We start from the raw sequence: 8,473 nt of genomic DNA on the forward strand, positions 1-8,473 counted from the left end.
GATGGACGAGGCATATTTTAAAGATTTTCCAGATCTTCTTGCGGCCTACTTGGAAGCTTTTCAGTTGTTAGATTTGTTTCCAGAAGCTGGCGCATGGCTGTTGGGACTGTTTTTGTGCTATCTGCTGAGAAGAGGGCTTGGACGGAGTGAATAGAGACTCAATAGGAGCTGGCCGACTGTTGTAAGGGCCATTATTGGTTGTTTTTATAGGTTTGCAGGAGGTTTCTCGCGACGGAACTTGAGCAAACATGTCCCTAGACAAGTATCAGGCGTGGGGATGTGATTTGGTGGAACGTGTGGGTGGCCAGTGAGCCAAAACCATGGCTGGTTACTGTTTTGCAGGTTTGGGACAGCACTTTGTTAGAGGGTTGGTGACCACTCTATCAAAGTATAGGAATGGTTGGTGATCACTCTACCCTGGTTGGTGACCAAGGGTATTTACTATTTCTACAAGAGCGGTTGGTAATCGCTCAACCTTCGTTAGTGACCGAGGGTGTTGCAACAAGAGTGGTTCGTGACCGAGGAGTTGCAGGTAATGTGTTTACCTATGTTTTCACAGTTGGATAAATCTGATGTCGGCTGGATGAGTGTACTCTCCGGGCACCCGCATCTTGCACATGTAAATACTTCTGTTGGTAATAAAGATACCTCGAGAGGGGGGGGTGGTTGGCCCAACTTCAGCCCCTAGTGCTGTGTCATGTGCAAGTTGGTTTATGTTTGTAGGATGTATATGCTCATGTAATGTTTCACAATGATGGTAAACATGTATATGCCAGGAATGGTTGATGTATGTATGCTGTTTTGGTAGTGAATTGGTTCCGTATACTCGTGCTTGTTTGTGACAGTACGCGTCAAAAAGACATGTTCCTCATGTCCAAGTCTGATACCAACTGTAAGATCCCCCAAGGATCATCCCTAAAACACATGCTCAACATCTATTGGCGTTTCAGTAGATGATGATGATAAGGTGGAAGTCTCGGGCCACAATACAAGGCGTTCAAGACGTCTATTCAGACTCGGGAAAAAATTTCCAATTTCACAGATTTGGTGTCTATGTTGATTATAGAAGAGAAGAGCTTGGGTGAAGACCAACAACCTTCACAAAACAAAAACAGTTCAAAGCAACAGACCTTCTACACAAGTTCAGAAAGAGGACGAGGTAGAGGAGGCCGTGGACACGGCCAAGGAGGTGGCCGAACAAGTAATCAGAATTATGGCCAGCAACAGCAACAACAACAATCCCAGAATTCACAACAACAATAACACGCAGGTGGAAGAGGCCAATTCAGAGGCACGGAAAGTCAAAGAGGTCATGGAAATGTATAATGATACATGTGGATGCTTTTATTATGGTAAACCTGGACATGTGCAGGCAGATTGTTATAAGAAGCAGGCTGACATGCAAAATGAAAAATTGCAACAAAACAACTATGCATCCTCGAGCAGAAACAATGAGCATAATGAAAGGTTGTTTGTTATGCAGCATGTTGTTAATGCCATGTCTGAAAATGTTGAAGCAACACATAAAGATGATTCTTGGTACGTTGATTCAGGTGCTTCGAACCACATGACAAGTCATGGGGAGTGGTTCAAGGAGATGAAAAACCTTGAAAGACCAAGTTTTGTGAAAACGAAGGATGACACTTCTCATCCAATTGCCCATGTTGGAGATGTGTCATTGTCTATGCATGATGGCAAAGTGAAGTACCTTGCAGATGTACTTCATGTTTCGAACATAACAAAGAATCTGGTTTCAGTTGGCCAGATGATTGAGCAGGGTTTGCAGGTTCGGTTTAATCCTCATGGTTGTTATGTTGAAGACTTTAAAGACAAGTGCAGGTTGGTTGCAAAAGTCAACAGAGTGGACAGAATGTTTACATTGAATATAAACATGCCTGAAGTGAGTGCTGCGATGTTTGCAAATGGTTCAGGAATTGTTGCAGACACAGACATTTGACATAAAAGAATTGGACATGTAAATGTGCGGAGAATGAAGTCTATGCTGCAGACTAAAGAAATTGTGATAGGACTGCCAATGTGTGTTGCCCCACTCTGGGACAACTACGAATGTACATTGACTCTTCTAATCAAACAGCGATTTCACTAAAAAAGTGTGTCAATAGCTGTCACGATTTGAATGAGGTGAAATAACCACTCAAGAAAGAGTCCACAAGTAAAATTATAATAAGCTCTAGTTAAGAAATGGAGAGCGAGGGGGTGTGTGTGTGTGTGTGTGTGTGTGGTTGGACGTGTGTACACGTGCATCACAGTAAATTTATAATTAACTTTGAAGAAGAAATGAAAAATTTGTGTATGCATGTCTATGAGAGAGAAAGTATACACCATGGTTCGAATGAGGTGAAATAACCATTCAAGCAAGAGCCCATGAGTAAAATAACATTTAACTCTCCTTACTTCAAAATGGAGAAGAAATGGATAAGTAAAAAGTACTTTACCACATCATCCTAAAATGGCAGCACAAGGATCTTCATGCTAAGAGAGCCAATTCCTCCCCATAGAGTGAGGTAAACATTGAAGCAAAACACCAAGGATGTATCACATGAACCATGAAGCTCAGCAAAGACTCCCAAACCAATGTCACAAGAGAAACAAAACATGGAACATCAAATAAAACTGTTTTGCGACAAGTGAAAATAAGGAGCCCATCTTGCCACTGTGCTCTCTAGTCTTTCATATGTCATGACCATTATGCCATTTCACCTGCATGTCATACAAAGAAGTCAAAAGAAACAACTCCATACTGGTCTTCAAAGACATAACATTAAGATTATGGCACTAAAAAGATACACTTAAAAATAGGCCATAAAAATATTCTAAAAGGTATTTTACTGTCCCATCTGACCACCAATAATTTTGACTATCGAAATCGATAAATAACAACTGGAAAAAGACTGCACGTCAACAAATAGATTTTTCACAAAACATGCAGCAGAGCCCTGGTCTCCAAGCACCAGCTCGACATGGGAGATCATCAATGACAGTAGTGAGACCATCAATGGTACTCTCACCCCTCCAGCTGAGTCCATCCGCTCCATCATGCATACCTCCGCGGCAAGTGGGGGCATAATCACAAGAAACATTTCAAGGTTTTGAAGGTTCTTTTTTGAGAGGTTTCGTCCATCACTAAAAAAAACAGCAAGTTTCGAGAACTCTTTATTATAAATATATTTATATTTTTTATTTTTTATTTTTATTTACTTATTTATTTATTCAAAAACTACTAGGAAGTTCTAAAAGATACACACAAATTCCACAATACTTGCACACTACTACACATTTGGTGCCCAACGTCCCATACTTATGGATGAATATGGTGTCCTCCTAGGCTCCCACACATTCCAGGTATGGTCATTCCTGTTTTTGCAGCAAGGCATTGGGGAATTTCTGATTAAAATCCCAGCACGTTGAGAAATGTTGATTTGCATGATCACTTTTCCCATCCATATGAAGATATAATAGACTGAAGAAAACTTCATCTTACTATCCATATCATCAAAGAGAGCCTTCCAAAAAACTCATAGTCCTTGGGTCCACGTCTTCGACAATAGACTAAGGCATATCATGATGCTTAAAAACCTAACAAGAATATTCGAACTATCAATGATGGTCCAAATTGCATCATTACCATAGGACGGCTTTGAAAAATCCCCTCAATATTCGGCCAACAACCTACACAGTTGACAAAATACCACTATACCTTACATACACAAGTGTGTGACACTCCTCCATCACTTTGTTCCTAGCCCCTTGCTCAGGGGAGGTCTGCACACTCGAACCATGGTTGGGTGGTGAGCTTGCCTACACCCTTCTATGTTTGTACTAACCTTGACATACTCTTTTTCTCCACAGTATGAAGTTCATTCTTCAAGTGTATCTTTCGTGCCTTGGTATTCGTTTTATAGAGTTTTACCAAGGTGTCCCATGCCTCCTTAGGAGACTTGGCAACCTGTATGTGCCCAGTCATGGTGTCCTGTATACTGATAGAGAGCCAATACATAGCTTTTCTAGCGCCTTGGTTCCAATCCTTGAACTCTTTCACATCTGCAGTAGTCGGATTGATCTCTGGTATCTCCGGTGCCTCTTCATGCTCACCTTCTATATAGTCCCAGTAACCCTTTCCCATCAGGAAATTCGTCAATCTGAACCTCCAAGCATGGAAGTTATTCTTATCAAGCTTCTCAGCAACAATCTGGTTTATGCCATCATTTGACATCTTGCCAGACACACAAATTTATGAGAAACAGCACTCTGGTTTGTCTTGCACAAACTGCTGTATTTTTTGCAGCGGTACTGTACTACACTCAAATGTCACAACCAGTGACCTCAATGTGCATACATACACCCAATGACAATTGTTGACCTCCTTGCAGCACACACAATGTCTGCATAACCAATCTGTCTTCTTACAGTTCTTAAAACAGAGTTCTGCGGAGAATCGATGACTTACCCGCAATGCTTGAAATCGCCTGCTTTCTGAAAAACGGAGGTCCTCACGCACCCGAAACGCGTTTTCGGCCCAAAAAATATCGTCCAATAGGACAGAATAGTTTCCCTATAGCTTTACTTCCGCGAAGAAAGCTCCTCAATCAGAGATCATTTGCTGGTGCCTCCCGTAAAGCTCCCGACAAGGGTGTAGTTGCCAACACAAATAGGAAAGAGTAGTTGAAGCTCTTACCCTCGTACCGCTTCCTGTGCTTCTCTTGCTTGCAGCTCAGCCCTTAGCATGAACCAGGCTCTGATACCATGAAAAGATGCAAGGGAGAAGAGAGCTTGAGCTCTTGCAAGCACACACACACTCACAAAACCCTAAAAGAGAACACACAAGGTGAGAGGCTGAAAATCTTCTTCTTCACTCAACACTCAACACACCATATACAAAGATAAGAGTACACACAATATGAAAGGTACTCAACCAAATGCATACTAGGGTTCTCTATAGTATGAACCCAACTAAATGAGCTGGCGCTATAACTATGCCAGTCTCTAGAATGGCTATCACACAGCCTGTCATCCGATTGGCCGCATATCACCCATGATCTCACCAACCATGCCAGTGATGTAAGTGTGGGGCCTATCCCCCAGGCGGGTCATCAGTGTCCACTGCCTCACTAGATGAGCTTGATATCTCAACATCATCCAAGGTCTCCAGTTGTACTAGGCGTTGGGCATGTGTTTCTTCTTCATTTGTTCAAGCGTGCAAAAGATGTGCGAAGGCTTAAGATTTCCAATTCTATTGGCAAAATAGCCTCCATTCCATAAACTAACTGAAAAGGTGTGAAACCAAGAGAGAGCTTGTGAGTTGTCCTATAGGCCCATAGGACCTCTGGCAAATGATTATCCCACTTTCTATTCATAGTATCCACTAGCTTGGATAAAGATCCACAAAGCAGTCCATTAGTTTTTTCTACTAAACCATTACATTGGGGATAATAGGGAGTTGACATAGCATGCTTTATTTTTAATTTCTGCACCAAAGCTTCAATCAAGTCATTCTTGAAAGACCTCCCCCCATCCGTAAGGATTTCTAATGGACACCCAAATCGCATAATCTGTGGCTACCAATATGTAATACTTCCCATGTGAGGAACGAGGAAGTGGGCCCACAAAATCTAATCCCCACCTTTCAAATGGACCATATGCTGGGATAGGGTTTAAGGGTCCGGGAACCAATTGCTTATGCCCATATGCCTGGCATACTTTACAGCTTCTGCACCACTCATAGACATCTTTGCTGAGTCGAGGCTAATAATAACCTGTGTTAAGGATCCTTGGAGTTGTGCTCTGAGGCAAAGTGACCTGAACATTCATGACATAATTCCATAATCCTTTTAGATTCTTCTAGGCTCACTACCCTCCTAAGAATCTTATCCTTACCTGCTTGTAAAGAACATCCCCTAGAATTGGGTAAGGATGAGCTTTCCTTGTAAGCCTTTGCTTCTGTTGAGGATTCCATCCAGGAGGGAAGTATCTTGTATCTAAATAGTGTTGAACATCTTGGAGCTCAGGCCAACCTCTATCCATTAATGCAAGATTAGCTACTTTGAAAGAAGCCAAAGTTTTAGTAGCCAATTCATTAGCCTTTTGATTATCCTTCCTATTAACATACATAAATTTACAAAACTCAAAAGCTTCTTTTAACTCCATTGCCCTTTTATACAATTCTTGGAGATTAGGACTCCTTGTCTTATATTCTCCTTTCATTTGTCGGATGACCAATTGTGAATCTCCTTTAATCTCTACCTCTTTAATTCCATCTTTTATGCAATCTTCTAATCCCCAAATTAATGCATTGTACTCGGCCACATTATTTGATATAACCTTTGAAAATTTCCTACCCTTGGTCTATACCTCTCTTTTCCTTCTGGATCAAATAAAACTATCCTCCCCAGTCCCACATTGCCTTGAAGGACTAAAGGTTCCATCAAAATGCATAGTGAAAGCGGTGGTGTCTCCAAATCTTCATATACTTCTTCCTTTGTTCATGTTCCTTCTTCCTCTTCCTTCGTGGTAAGCAAATCTGCAAGAGAGGCCCTAGCGGTGTTTTCTATAATAAAAGTGAAAGAGAATTCTTGAAGCTCACAAATTCACTTTGCAAACTTTCCTCCTGCAGGATTGGGTTTGCGGACCAAGAATTGTAAAGAAGGTTGAGATGTGAGGAATAAAAAAGGACGAGGTAACAAGTATGGCCTGAACTTCTTTACTGCAAAAACAAGAGACAAACCACCTTTCTTCATTTCACCATACCTCTTCTCGGCATCAGTGAGTTGTCGGCTTGCATAATACCCTGGTTGCATACGCCCTTTACACGTTAAACCTTGACCAAACCATGTTCGACTGTCAAAAATTGGTCCAACTTCCTCAAAATTGAGACCAAATCATGTCCTAAAACCATGGCCATCACTCAAGATCACCCATTGCCATGATTTTTGTTATCAAACTTTAAATATTTTCCATGATTGCACTAATTTTCTCAAGAAAATATTTAAAAAAATCAAGAAACTTGAGAATCCCACATTTTTTCTTGAAAGGAAGATGAAGATGGATCAAGAACTAAGCTTTGATACCAATGAAAAAAAGCTACAACTAGATTAGCCTTCGATTAGCCTAGCTTAGAGCGATTAGCCTAGGTTTAGAGAGAGAAATGGTAATTTTCAATTAGTCAAGTGATTAGTACCAAACTAGGGTTATGTTGACTTATATACAAGGCTCTACTTTTCACATTACACTTTAATGTGTCCATGGGCAGAGTCATGGGCAGAGTCCTTTTCCCATTCTCCCAATTCTCTTGGCCATGGACCCAAGTTACATGACACCTTTTAAGCTTTGTTACAAGCTACGTTCTCTCTCTCTCTCTCTCTCTCTCTCTATCTGTGCCACCATGGAGGTTTTCCATCCACCATAGTGTGCTGCCAAACCCTAACCCTAGCATAGGCTTGTGTCCATAATTGGTATCGAAGTTTTTCAGGGTGTTGTAAAGGTAGCATTATATGCATGGATAAACACAAAGCTCGCTATGTGCTAACATCCACCATCTCACTCTCGTGTACCATCAATTTTTAATTCTGAGGCTAGATGCATCCATTGGAGTTGTTCCCTCCACGTGCGCGCGCATTGATTACAAATATTATATGTTTTACAAAGCAATTTAAAAATTTTACCATGTTTAAATACTAACATGATTTGGGAGCATATGCAAGCATAATTGATCATGCAAATAGTTTGAACCTTAAATGCAAACATTCTTTCAAGTGCCCCAAAATTAAATAATTTGATAGACAAATAGGTACTACAAGGTTCTTGTAGAAGTCATGAATTTTAAGGGGAGCCTAGGATGAAAGGGAATAAAAAGAATACACTAGGAATAGATGGCATGTTCATCTGCAAAACTCTCTTCAACACAAAGAGAAGATTCTTTCATGGTAAATGAAGCTTGTGAAAAAAAAACAATCTGCTTAAATCTCTCAAAGAAACGCTGTCAGAAGGCAAAAGAAACATCTTGAACCAGAAATTCCACCCAATAATGGTCATGAGTATTCTTTTTCACATAATTGAATTGAGGACTTCTCGGTAAAGAATTGAGGAGTTTAGCAAGGGCTAGGGTTGGTGGTGGATCGATGCAGCAAAGAAGAGCCAACTTCATGAAGACATCATATGCACAATGCCACTCAACACCTTAACAAGTCTTTTAATCCTTGAACTAACCATGCACCACACTCCGAAAAACATTATTCTTTAGCAATGCAACAAAGATGAGAACAAACATTTGGAATCCATGTTCTCCAAACATTTGGATTTGTATAGACATGTAGAAAATTATTTATTGGTAATGTTTTGATGTCAGATAGACTAGAAGTACAAGGGCACTTTACCTCTCTTGAAGAAGCATTGTTAACACTATTTTACAGTTCTCTCATTGATGTGACCTCTCTTGAATCAAGTTTGAAGCTCAAGG

At 40.7% G+C, this 8,473-nt stretch overlaps 1 long non-coding RNA gene across 1 annotated transcript in view; it reads right to left on the reverse strand.

The window, feature by feature from the left end:
* Positions 1 to 2,390: 2,390 nt before the first annotated feature.
* Positions 2,391 to 8,473, reverse strand: part of LOC147638960 (uncharacterized) — a 42,699-nt gene continuing 36,616 nt past the window's right edge. The window contains exon 2 of the long non-coding RNA XR_015263379.1: positions 2,391 to 2,721. This is a non-coding gene — a long non-coding RNA (uncharacterized LOC147638960). The remainder of the gene's footprint in view (positions 2,722 to 8,473) is intronic.

Source organism: Cibotium barometz, chromosome 4, assembly GCF_041138505.1.
Source record: "Cibotium barometz isolate CiBa-2024 chromosome 4, ASM4113850v1, whole genome shotgun sequence".
Classification (NCBI taxonomy): domain Eukaryota; kingdom Viridiplantae; phylum Streptophyta; class Polypodiopsida; order Cyatheales; family Cibotiaceae; genus Cibotium; species Cibotium barometz.